The sequence below is a fragment of the Vulpes lagopus genome, chromosome 1 (assembly GCF_018345385.1).
Source record: "Vulpes lagopus strain Blue_001 chromosome 1, ASM1834538v1, whole genome shotgun sequence".
NCBI lineage: Eukaryota > Metazoa > Chordata > Mammalia > Carnivora > Canidae > Vulpes > Vulpes lagopus.
In genome coordinates, this window is record NC_054824.1 from 40,060,092 (window position 1) to 40,074,062 (window position 13,971).

At 39.5% G+C, this 13,971-nt stretch overlaps 1 pseudogene; it reads right to left on the reverse strand.

Annotated features, from left to right (window-relative positions):
- Positions 1 to 5,152: 5,152 nt before the first annotated feature.
- Positions 5,153 to 6,115, reverse strand: LOC121498720 (annotated as a pseudogene).
- Positions 6,116 to 13,971: the final 7,856 nt, after the last annotated feature.

A 13,971-nucleotide genomic window follows, 5' to 3' on the forward strand; every position in this document is an offset into this window, starting at 1 on the left:
CCTTCATCTTCCCTTTAACATGCCAAGGGCTGAATCTGGATGATCTGGCACATAGATTTTTCATGTAGTATAGAAAGGATACTCCTTGGCCAATGATAGTGAAAATGTTTATGATCTATAAGCAAGATGCTTGCTTACTTACAGAGGAAGGAATATATGGTATAGGGAGGGTCAAAAAAAGATTGCCTGTGTTTCAGCATCAAACCGAGAGGAGAGAGGATCCATGAACCCAGACTCACCTCATTAGAAGAAAAGGCATTCCCATCACCCAGGAAGTTACAAGGATTTTAGGAACTCTGTGTCAGAACTGGGGTCAAAGATCAAATGTTAGAGCAAAAGAAGCTCCTACTGCTCTTATCCCTTAGGAAATAGCCTGAGTTTTGGGAGCTCTATGCCAGGAACTGGGGGCAGAGACCAATATATATTTTTTTCTATTATCTCACAGTTGTGCTGTCAAACAGGTTACCACTGTGGACAACTGGAATCTAATACCACTGAAGGATTCTGGGGAATAGTTTAGGATGCATACCTCAGGTTATCCTACACCAAAGGTGAAGGAGCTAAAGTATCTACTATCTCACAGATGGTCACTGGTTGAGGACCACTTCCAAAGGGCATTAACTCCTTGGCATTTCTAGCTTGTGGTATATTCAGACGGAGTGGCCACTGGTGGCCACAGAAAGCCTTCAGGCAGAAAAATGAAGGCATTGGGAAAGTAAAGTCAGGCATGTGTCCATGGAAATGCAGTGTAGGGGAATAATGGCTGGGCCCTGACAGCAGCAGATACACTGTTCTTTTCATTTCCAGGTGGCATGGACGCTGACTCTACATGGCATCCTGATGGTAAGGCTCTGTGATGCCAAAACTGAAGCAGAAAGGGGACCAAATGGAGACAAGGGAGCCTGGAGCCAGGAAAAGCTGAGAGGAGGTTTTGTCAGTACCGCCTAAGCCAGAAGACTGATGCAGGAATTTAAAAGCCCGTAGTATTAATCCACAGCTCAGTTACATTGAATATATGTTATCTGTTTCTGTCTGTAACAATTCAGATCTTTTTTGAAGCTTCCAGCTTCTGATAAGTGGAAATACTTGTTAAGCCTATGACATTTAAAACTTACTCTAGCCCTATAACCTAAAGAATCCTTCTGGGTAAAGTTCAGTCTCAAGGAGGATACGCTCAAGCTCTCAGATACCTTCCATTCTCACATCTCCTGCTTGTGACTCCTTCACATGTGGTGCCTACGTAAGTGGAGAGAGAGGTGTGCCTTCCTTGACTTCCTGATTGTGGAAGAATCAAGGTCTTCCACTGTGATACCCTCTGTGTCCTCTGGTTTCTAGGGGGTAAAAAGGATAATTTTTATCCATGTGAGGTTTAGATAAGAGATTTATTGCATTTAGCCACAATCCCAGTTATAATAATTCTTTACTGGTTTTGCCTACACTAGTGCATATTTGTTATCTGCTCATTTTCTCTTCCCTCTTATATGACAACAAAGTCCCTAATCCTCTGGCCACATAAATGGTCATGTGACCTAATCAGAGTGCATCACCCACTGGCCACAGTGATAATTAATTTAAGGTATGATCTTGTAACCCAGGCTGATCCAATCACAGATCTGGTCAGGATAGTTCAACCTGGAACAGAGAAGAAATTGCAAGGAAGTGAATCTGGATCTACAGAAACAATGTCCCTTTGCTTGACAGAGAGACATTCTGAGAGAATGACACCAGCACATTCATTGAGAAGCAGAAATAAGAGCCAGAGAAGTCCTGATGAAATTCAAATTTCATTTCCTGATGATTCAAATTCACATCCAAGGCCAGTTTGGTTACCTTTACCCTTTTTACAGTTTGGTTATGTGAGCCAATCAATTTCTCCTTTTAGAGTTTGTTTCTAATACTTGTAACCAAGAGGATTTACAAAGGAAAGTTCATACTGTTGCTTTATTTGTAACTGAATAAATGTGATTGAAAAGTAAACTCAAACATTGAAGAATATAAACTTGTACAACCACTTTGGAAAAATAATTTGGCATTATCTGCTGAGGTTAAAGATATGTATACTTATGATCTAGGAATTCCACTCCTAGATATTCACTCATATGAAACTTTCGCCCATGTGCCAAGAGACATGTCTAAGATTATGCTCAGCATTGTTTTTTGTAATAGGAAAAAGCAAAAGAAAAACTGAAACTGGAAACAATCCAAATGCCTTCTGCATGAATATAAGAAGGAGTACTTTATGGTACATACTGATACAACTGGATATATAACATTGAACAAAATGAAGTACAGATACATTTATCGACTTGGTAAATCTAAAAAATGTAATGCTGAATGAAGAAAATTTATTGAAGAATGCTATCACATGATTTCATTTATATAATGCTTAAAAACATGTAAAACTAGGGGTGCTTGGGTGGCTCAGTCAGTTGAGCATACAACTCTTGGTTTCAACTCAGGTCACAATCTCAGGGTGGTGAGGTTGAGCTGCACCAGGTTCCATGCTCAGCAGGGAGTCTGCTTGGGATTCCCTTTCTCCCTCTTTCTCTGCTCCTCTTTCCTGCCACCCCCCTACTTGAGCTCTCTCTATCTCAAATAAATAAATACATCTTAAAAATATAAAGTTAAACAAATGCATAATTTTATATACTGCATACAGGTGGCAAAACTGCAGAGAAAAGCATGGAGTGATGTTCATTAAATTAGGGTTAGCTTTCATCTCTTATAAGGGAGAGAGGGAAACAAAGATTTTGTTATATTATATTTCTTAAATTCTGTGGTGGGTGCATGGGTGTTTGCTTTATTATTATTCTTTTTTATTATTATTCTTTAGGTTGTGCGTTTAAACTGTACTGTTTTGTTTGTATGACAGATTTCATTAAGGTAAATATGATTAATTAATTTTGAAGTAGCATATTATTAAGTTAGGTCCATTTTTTCTGGATTTAGATAATAAACCACAGTAAATTAGAAACATTTAAATTCAAATGTGTGGAAACAGTCGTCACTAACTCTGCAACCAATTTTTTTTTTAAATTTTAAGTTTCTAGCTATTCTGCAACTTAAAACAAATGATACCACACACATAGGCACCACATCCCAAACAGTCTCATTGAGGTATCAAGATAGTATTAGTCAATTCAAATAATGGAATGATAAACCATCACCATTGACTATATTTTCATCTTCTAATGTCTCAGTTAAAGTTTTAGTTTAGTCTCTGAAAATATCCTGCATTTATTTTGCTATAGATGTGTTAACCAAAAGTAGCAAATCAACAACTTTTGCCCTCGTAAAGCTCAAAAATTAGTCATCTTCCCCTTCAGGACATACATTATTTCTCCATATGGAATTGGGAACCATAGAAACTATGTCTGAAAGCATTGTTGGAACAAACAAACATGACTATTTTTAAGACTATGATGACTGAATATAATCATCACTCAACTAGTAAGTCATATGGAATTAGATTGACTCTATATTTGTGTTGAATGGATCCTGGGAACCTCTGATCAAATGCCTTCCAATTAAACTTCACAACACCTCCAGGGTGAGTTGTCTGGGCCAGTACACAGATAAATATTTACATAAGCCTGCTGCACAGCTGTACTCTATTATCTTGGTAGTTCATGTGGAGACACAACTCAAATGTCTATAATAAGAATGTCTAGTGCCTCCTTCTAGGTTTATCTACTAAATTTGTCTTTTTAAAAACATTTAGGGGGATCTCTGGGTGGCGCAGCAGTTTGGGGCCTGCCTTTGCCCCAGGGCGGGATCCTGGAGACCCGGGATCGAGTCCCACGTCAGGCTCCCAGTGCATGGAGCCTGCTTCTCCCTCTGCCTGTGTCTCTGCCTCTCTCTCTCTCTCTCTCTCTGTGACTATCATAAATAAATTTAAAAAAAAAAAAACATTTAGGGACGCCTGGGTGGCTCTGTGGTTGAAGTCTGCCTTTGGCACAGGTCATGATCCCAGGGTCCTGGAATGGAGTCCCTCATCGGGCTCCCCACAAGGAGCCTTCTTCTCCCTCTGCCTAGGTCTTTGTCTCTCTCTGTTTCTTTAAAAAAAAAAAACCTTTAAAAGTTTTTACTGTAAAATATAACATACATACATATAAATGCATGAAACACAAAAATAGATAATTATGTTAAAGGGAATACTAATGAAACTACTACCTAGTTCAAAAAACACAATATGGCCATTACCCCAGAAGTCCCTCATGTGTCTTTCCTCATGGCAACTCCCTCTGTACCCTTTAGAGGGAACAATCATCCTGGTGTTTTCATTAATTGCTTGCTTTGCTTTGTAGTTTTGCCTCCTAAATATGAATTCCCCAAAATATAGTTTTGTCATGCCTGTTTTTAATGTTTACAGTCATAGTGTTTATGTTACTATGTCTTGCTTCTTTTGTTCAACATTGTATTCTATTAGCTCCATCCATGTTTTCATACATAAGTGTTCCCTCAAATCTCCTAAATCTGTCTTCAATCTGCTATGTTTTTAATTTCTACAGCACTCTACTGATGGGAAGCATCAACAATTCTACTGTGGTATGTATGTAACTGTAATCTCCCTGGTCTTCCCATCATATGTTTTTTTTAAAATTTCACTGAGTATCTACCATGTGCTAGGACTGCATGAAACACTGTTCATATCATATTGTTGTACTCAGGATAATCCTGTATAGTATATATTTTCACAGAGAATAAGCTGAAATTCAGAAAGCTAAGGTAAATTCAGGATATAGCCTTTCTGAGATTTAGTTATACTTAGTTGTTATCAAATCTTATTTTTATTCTTTTTATGTTTTTTTTTTTAAAAGACACATTTATTCAGCGTCATGATCAGACTATTACATTTAGCAATCAACAGCATGGGTGCAAAAAAAAAAATCTACATTAAAACCCTTTGTTGGAATGCTTTACACTTTCCACAGAACAGAAACTAAAATAACCTGTTATACAATTAGTCACAAATACAGTCCTCGAGTTTTTTGCCCATACACATGAGTATTGTCTAAAACATGTCTTCTTTGTAGCAGCTAGGCCCTGCCACCACTGCGCTTGGCTGAGTTCACAAATCTGTTGTAACCTGTAGCTTCCCTGTCACTTCTCTGGCTCTCCTCTCCTGCTAAGCTTTGTTTCCTGGCAGTAATTAAAACCTTCTGCCACTGCCACAGCTGCCGCTGCTGCTGGAATTGCCATAGCCACCTTGGTTTCGTGGTTTGGCAAAGTATTGGCCTCCACCACCATAGGGGCCAGAGCTTCTGCCTCCAAAATTTCCTCCTTTCATGGGTCCAAAATTTGAGGATTGATTGTTGTAATTGCCAAAATCGTTATAGCTTCCACCACCTCCAAAGTTGCTTCCGTCATTACCAAATCCGTTATAGCCATCCCCACTGCCACCATATCTACCACCACCTCAACTGCCACCGAAGCCACCCAGACCACTGAAGTTCCCTCCACGACCAAAGTTGTCATTCCCACCAAAACCACCTCCACGACCACCACCAAAGTTTCCAGAACCACTTCGGCCTCTTGGGCTGGACGAAGCACTAGCCATCTCTTGCTTTGATAGAGCTTTCCTCACTTCACAGTTCTGGCCATTCACAGTATGGTATTTCTGAATGACAATCTTGTCTACAGAGTCGTGGTCGTCAAAGGTCACAAAAGCAAAACCTCTCTTTTTGCCACTGCCTCGGTCAGTCATGATCTCAATCACTTCAATTCTCCCATAGTGTTCAAAATAATCTCTTAGATGATGTTCTTCAGTGTCTTCTTTAATGCCACCGACAAAAATCTTTTTCACAGTTAAGTGGGCACCGGGTCTTTGAGAATCGTCTGGGGAGAGAGCCCTCTTTGGTTCCACGACTCTTCCTTCGACCTCGTGCGGCCCAGCGTTCATGGCTGCATCCACCTCCTCCACGGTGGTGCATGGGATGAACCCAAAGCCTCTGGAGCTCTTGGTGTTGGGGTCTCTCATTACCACACAGTCCGTAAGCATCCCCTATTGCTCAGAATGGCTCCTCAGACTCTCATCGGTCGTCTCGAAGCTCAAACCTCCGATGAAGAGCTTCCGCAGCTGCTCGGGCTCTTTGGGAGACTCTGACTTAGACATGACCGCGGTGGGAGGGGAGACTTTAACGATGCTTACTCGGCGGCGTCCAGGGGCAGAAAAGCTCTTTTTATGTTTTTAGTCACATTAAGTGGGTAAATAAGTAAACTTGCCATATCATGGTATTCTTTGGATCTCTCAGAAAGCTCTTGACATTTTGCCATAATGTTCCACTGGTGCTTGTATAGTTTGAATTCCCCTTATGAGAGCAGTCTTTCTTCTTTTTTTTTTTTTATTATTTATTTATGATAGTCACAGAGAGAGAGAGAGAGGCAGAGACACAGGCAGAGGGAGAAGCAGGCTCCATGCACCGGGAGCCCGACGTGGGATTTGATCCCTGGTCTCCAGGATCGTGCCCTGGGCCAAAGGCAGGTGCCAAACCGCTGCGCCACCCAGGGACCTCCAGCAGTCTTTCTTCTATTCACTCATTGGTAACTTCTTTCTGGTATACGGTACCTACAAAATACTGTGTGTGAGCTTCTCTTCATAGGAGGGGCCAAAGAGGTGACTGCTTCCGTTGAAGGAATTTAGGGGCAGGGCAGTCAGGATGGGTGTCAGGGTGTCAGGATGGGAAGGGCACAGAGCTGGGAGTTAGGCTACCTCAGTTCCACACTTGATTGTCATTATTTAGCTATGTGACTCTGGGTAAGTTATTTAACCTCTTGGGCTCAGTTTCATTATGTGTAAGTGAAGAAGGTGGTCAGTGATTTTCTTTTTTTTTTTTTTTAATTTTTATTTATTTATGATAGTCACAGAGAGAGAGAGGCAGAGACACAGGCAGAGGGAGAAGCAGGCTCCATGCACTGGGAGCCCGACGCGGGATTCGATCCCGGGTCCCCAGGATCGCGCCCTGGGCCAAAGGCAGGCGCCAAACCGCTGCGCCACCCAGGGATCCCTGGTCAGTGATTTTCAAACTAGAGTTCAAGGACCATCCTGAGTTCTTGTTTTAGATGCAGATTTTTTGACCTCGTAATTTCCCAGTGTGGAAATCTGTGACTTTAACAAGCACCTGTGAGTAAGTGATTCTGATGTTCACCATAAGTGAAAGCTAAAAAAGCAAGTGATGGGGCATGTCTCTTATTTTAAAAATTATGGGATGGAATTTGAATTTTTGGTACCTCAGTATCTTCCATCAGAGCTGAGTGCAAACTCATTTCAAACCGTTCTGTTTTCTTTTGTTAATGAAAATAGACACAAAACCATTAAAATCTAAGATGGCAAGTATCATTGCTATGAGTAAAACAATAATTACACAGGTCTAAGGTACTAGTCATCAAAACAGCTTGGGACTATTTGGCGTTCATAAACTGAATAAAGAGATGACTGCCTCAATGGAATTGTATCCATGTCATTAAGGGGTATTAATACAGTGTTGCGGGAAAAAGCAGCCATCATCTGTCTACGGGACACAGAAGCATAAATATGATTGACAAGGAATACAGAGTGACATGCAGTCATATTAGGAAAACAAAGTAGTTGTTTAGACTCTCAAAACAACTTTAAAAGTCAGCTTATTTAATTAAAAAATATGCTAAGGATGTCATCTAACAGATTGGAGACAGTCTGTTGGCTGATTTATTTTTACTTTGATATTGCATTCCTTACATATTTTTCAAGTTTTTATGTGACTATCCAGGAGGAAAAAAACTCCTTATACCATTTAATACTTTCCTGGGGGATATTTTTTATATTCTGAGGAATTGAAGTCACCTAACTAATTTCTTCCATTTTTTGTGTTTCCTTTTCACTAGGAAGCCTGATATTTCATAACAGTTCTGACTTTTCCCCCTCACATACTCTATAATAGTTCTCAAACCCCTACCTGGGGCAACCAGCTCATTCATCAGTGAGGACTCACAGAGCAGGGGTTTGTAGTTGGGGGTGTGTAGCCCCCAAGTGATGTGAGAACAGACTCTCCATGAATGCGCATATTCTTTAAAAGTTCCCAGGGTATTTTTCTCTAGTGGTTGAGTTACAAAACTGGGTCCCAAACCTATCAAATAGCAATTATACATATACATTTTCAGTAGGATGCTAGAAACCTTTAAATACAGCAGTTGTTATGGTACTGTAAAAGCAGTTTGGAGTAAATAGGTAACTTAAATACCAAAAGTATATAAATGCATAGTCAGGAATATTATTTTCAAAATTGCATGGTTATTGATCTCCACATTGATATAGACATTGTTACTTATTTTCTTCCGCTGTTTTCCCTTCTCTTTTCACCCTTCCCTTCTTTCTAGCCCACTAGTAAGGTAAAATAGATGAACTTGCTTAGTAATTCACATCCTTTTCTTTCTTCCTTTACATAAAGACTTGGAAGTTAGCTTGATCCCTGAAGGACAGGTAGGATTGATTACTTGAGAAAAGCCAAATGGTATATCAGTTAGGAGGAAGAGTGTGCTCAATGCTTGGAACATGAGAACAGTTGAGAAGTCCCTCTTGGCTAAAGCAGGGTAGGAAGTAGAGAGAGGATCAGTCCTCGACAAATGTCAGATGTCAGGCTGAAGTGTGAATAAGAGACAATGAGGAATCATTGAAGTTTTTTAAGTGGAGAATCACATTCAGAAACTGCCATTCTAGAAGATTCATCTAACAGCAGGTATGTGGTATATGGCTGGGAGGGAGAACAATCAGAAGCAGGGAAAGTTGTTCAGAGGATTGGAAGTAGATCAGAGATAAAGCAAGAAGGATTGACAAACAACCGAAAGAGAGGAAGGGACAGTCTTGAAAAGAATTTGCATGAACTTTCAACAGAACATAACTTTGATTGGATTGAGGGAATACAGAAGAAGAAAGAGACTCAGAGTCTTTAGTCTGACGATGCTTTCTTTGATCCTCTCTCACAAGCTGCCATTTGATTTCTTCCAAACTTCTCGAAACAGTTGTTCTCACCTGCTGTCTTTGCAATTTTATTTCTGCCCCCATCACCGCATTGAAATGGTTCTGGCAAGGATCACCAACGACTTCACTGCTACATGGAATGGCCTTTTTTCTGTCTTTATTTTCTTCTGCCCACTCTGGAGCATTTGGGAATGCTGACTTCTTTCTTCATCCTAAAATATTTCTGTTGAATTTTATAACATTGCTCATTTTACTCTCTCCTCATACTTTTGATTACTTTTTGGAATCTTTTCATGACTCCTTTTAACCTCTGTCAACACCTTATATATTGTGAGTGTCTGGAATTTCACTCTTAATCTTTTTATACCTCACTCCCTGAACCACCCACAGCACTGTCAAATTCTAACTCATTGACATCTATTAGTTTGCTTATTGTATAGCAATTCCCAAAGTTAGAGCTTATATTCATATGACTCTCCTGAACCACAGACTTGTGATCCATTGCTTTCTGGACATCTCCACTTGAACGACTCATAGACATTTCAAAGTCAACATGTTTAAAACTGAGCTCAACAAACCCCTCCCAAAACTTGCATCTCCATTTCCATTGCCTATCTCAGTGAAAGAGCCTGCTTTCCAACTATTTGGCTAAGCTAACTCTACCAGTACTTATCCATTAATATTCACATATGGCTTATTTTGTGTTGTCTTGTTCATTCTCCATCCTGTCTGTACATATTGCCCCTGCCTTTATTCAGGTCCATATAGTTTTTTGCTGAAACGCTTCCTAACTCATTGAAGTTCATCCAGTCTTTCTCTATTCTAGTCTAATCCTTCATACTATCACCAGACATATTTTCCTAAAACATATCCCTATTCATCCGTATTTCTTTTTATTTAAAGATTTTCTTTATTTATTAGAGAGAGAAAGAGAGGGAGCAGAAGCTTGTGGGGGTCGAGTGGGGGAGGTCAGAGGGAAACAGAGAAGCAGGCTCCTTGCTGAGCAGAGATCCCAATGCGGCACTCGATCCCAGGACCCAAGGATCATGACCTGAGCTAAAAGGCAGATACGACACTGACTGAGCCACCCAGGTACCCCTCCTCTGTATTTCTCTTCAGCTTACAAATAGCTCCCATTCTCTCTGGCCTAGGAAAGAATCCAGACTTTTCATTATGGCATTCAAGAGATATTCTGACCCCAAAATCTTTCCCAAACTTCTCTCCTGATATTGCTCAAACACTCGGTCTCTGCTTCATTTATGTTAAATGATGACACATTTCTCCATTTTCTGTTTCTGGTTTTGCACTTTCCTCCTGAATTCTTCACCTAATAAACTCTTATTCTCTTTCAAAGGACAACTCAAATTACCTGAGAGACTGGCCTGTTAATGCTGAAATTCTCAAGAGAGCATTGCCATGGATTTATAGTCTGCTCCTCGGTTTAGCAAGACAGAGCCCTGAAATTTCCTTAGCATTCAGATATAAGAATGTTGATTTCTATGAGTTAGACTCATGACCTTCATATAAATAGTACACTGAACCTGTTTATTAACTTACATCGAGAAGCATAAATAAAGCATAAATCAAGCAGAATTTAAAGTTCATGATCACTAGTATAGGAACTCACTTCTCATAGGAAATTCTCCATGGGAAGCTACATTATATTCAGTTTGTTATTGAGCATTGAATCATTGCAAGAAGACTAAAGTGGATGATCATAATGGCTGTTGCCAAGACAGCCTGATGCATCTGTGTTATACAGATATATGTGCCAAGAAGCCAGACTGAATGCGAAAACATGGCCAACATTTTGCCTATCTGGGATAATTCTAGAGACAGAGTAGGAAAGCCATTGCTCCCTTTTTTTTAGACAGCAGAGCACACTATGTCCCTTTTGGTCCCACACCCTTTCTTTATAGCTGTGAATCTTGAACATCTCAAGCATTTTTAGCTATGATTATAAATGTAGTTCTTGTAATTGCAATGTCTCTGATGGATCCTCCTGCCTGTCCCCTGCCAAGGAACTTCCAAGAATGCTTACTTGGGTTTATGCATAAGCCTTGATCATCACTCCATGCCATAATCAACTGCAGCCTTCAAACTGGTATTTTCAAAAGGGCCATCTCTAATTTGGAATTCTGATGTCCATGTATCAATCGGATTGCATAACTACCACTGAATGACTATGGTTACCATTTCTTCTTGCCTGGAGTATAGCATCTTAAAAGTCTCCCTTAGTCTACTCTTGCCCTCCTATAATCTATCCTCCAGACAGCAGCCAGAGTATTGTTCAGAATCATGTCAAACCATGTCATTCCTTTGTCTAAGACCTTCTAATAGTTTCTCACCTCACTCAGAGAAAGATTTTGTCTTCCATTATTCTCTCCCTGGATGAGTCTGCTCCAGCCAGACTGGGCTTCCTGCTGTTCTATGAATACACCAGGCACATGCCCTTCCTGCACCTTTGCACATGCTCTTTCCTGAGCCTGGCACTCACTTCTGTTGATATCCTTTTGGCCATCCCTGTTCACCACACTTAAAATAGCAACCCCTCTTCTCTATTTCCCTTTCCTGCTTTACTTTTATTCCTAGCACTTACACCATTTAATCCATTGTATATTTATTTGTCTATCATCTGCATCTTGTTACTAGATGGTAAACTCCACAAGGGCTGAGGTTTTGACCCTTTCATTCTCTGCTGCATTCTCTAGGAGAATGGGGGTGGTGCAGGGTTTGCTGTGGAGTGGGTGCCCCAAAAGCATTTGTGGAATAAATGAACCCAAGATCTTTGCCTTCACTTTTTCCTTGGAGATGCAGATATTTAAAAGTAATCATGGGACAGGTATTTGTCTTTTTCTCCCCTCCCCCCCTTTAATTTTTAGGAGGAAAAACCTGCTAAGGCAAGAGAGAAACTGTTTGTTTTTGGTTCCTGTATTAGAGTTGTCCAGAAGTACAGAACCAGTAGGATGTATGTGTATGTGTATGTATGTATATATGCACATATATTTATATATATAAATATAAATTTATATACATTTATTTATGGAGAGACAGGAACAGATGGAAATGGAGAGAGACACAGAGGGATCTGAAGAATTGGCTTACATTATTGTACAGGCCAGCAAGTCCAAATCTGGGTTGATTGAACAGCAGGCTGGAAACACAGGTAAGTGTTGATGTTGCAACTAGGGTTCAAAGGCAGACTGCAGACAGATTTACTTCTTCCTCTGAGGAACCTCAGTCTGTTTTCTCTTAAAGCCTTGGATGAGGCCTATCCACATTATGGAGTATAATCTGCTTTACTCTAAGTCCACTGCTGTAGTAAATGTTAATATCATCTAAAAAATACCTTTACAGCAACATCCAGACTGGCACTTGACCAAATATCTGGATGCCATAGCATACCCAAGTTAGCACATAAAACTAGCCATCACAGTTTTTCACTCCTGGTTTTTCTGGCCACTGCGTTCACTTGGGATCTACTAAGAGCCATTATCTATGCAGCTAAATATTGCTGGTAGTTTGTGTTAAACCTTGTGGTTGCTTTTATTTTTCTATATCAGCAGAAAATTTGTTAGTTTACTAGCTTACTAGTTTATTAATTACTAACTTGCTCCAACTTTAGCTGATCAAGAGCTTCTTATGGTTCCCATAGCAATGAATCCTTAACTCACAGTCTTATGAACTTATTTTTGACACAGATTATTTTTTGAGAAGGTAGACTTTTAAAACACACAAAAAAGCCCTTTAGGTTTAAAAAATACATTCAAAATTATTTCACCAAAAGCTATCTAAGGTTTAAAAACAACAGCAAAGAAGTATTTTGGACATGATTTGAAAATAGAAGTGTATTCTATACTATTTACTATTCAAGTCTTTGCTAACATACTTTTATTTTCTCAAATACTGTTCATACCATCATTACTCTTGAAAACTGCTTTTACATTAGCAGTTATTGCTTATAAACTCTTTTGATTACAGCCTAGCAGATGCCAGGATCATGAGTTTAATTCTACCAGAATCCAGTGAGATCTACTTGCTTTGGGGCCTACAGGACCACTCCCAGGCTATCTCCAGCCATTGTAAAAATGCATGGTTTGGGGCACACAGGCCTTGTCTAAGAAAATGGATGGATGTGTACAAAGCTGGAGTTATTAATGGGAAGTCAGTTGGAAGTCTGTCACCCTTTAATTGTGATTTGGTGGCACACGCACACACACATGCACACACAAAAGAGTGCTTTAAAAAATTGTCTTTATTTGTGTTTTCCCCCTCAAAAACAGAAGGAAATAATTCCAAGGAAAATTTCCTTTTATATTCCTTCTCCTAGACATTCTGAAATTTTTTCTAACATGTAGTTTTTAAGTGGTGTTTTTTTTTTTTAGCCTGAAAATCATGATCTCATCTTCCAGATTTTCCTTCTAAACACCTTCAGTGAGTTAGGTAAGATGTCTGTAAGGTTAATGGAAATAAATATGACTTTATCTTTTGCTTCTAGAACATTTTAGATTAGGTCATGCTTTTGGAAAGCTTTGAGATATCTGGCACCCAAGCAAGTAAATTTCTCACTATTCTTTTTTCTTATCTTCTCTTTCTTTTTTTAAAATCATGTTTTGAAAGTGTGATTAGTATAAAGGGTTGGGGAAATTTTTGGCTTGATTTTAGAAATCTCAGTTATACATTAAATAACAAGGTGGCTTGAACAGAGTGATTAAAAAATGACAAGATTGGTATTTCAACTTTAGGTTGTGTTCTTAATAGCAATTCTTGGAATGGCTTGCCTATCATTCATTGTTTCCTGGTTGTCCCCTGCTAACTTATTGCAACAGAAGCATAAAGCATTAAGGCTTTGAAGTGAGGGTCCTTTAGCACTACCACTTCAGCTGATCTCTTATCAGATTTTTCACAGGGCCATCTTTTCAGATTTTATCAAGTTTGGGTGAGAAAGATCCAGAACAATTCATCTTTTGCTGAGAACTAAAACTCTAATGGAATCTAGTACTTTCGAATTAACA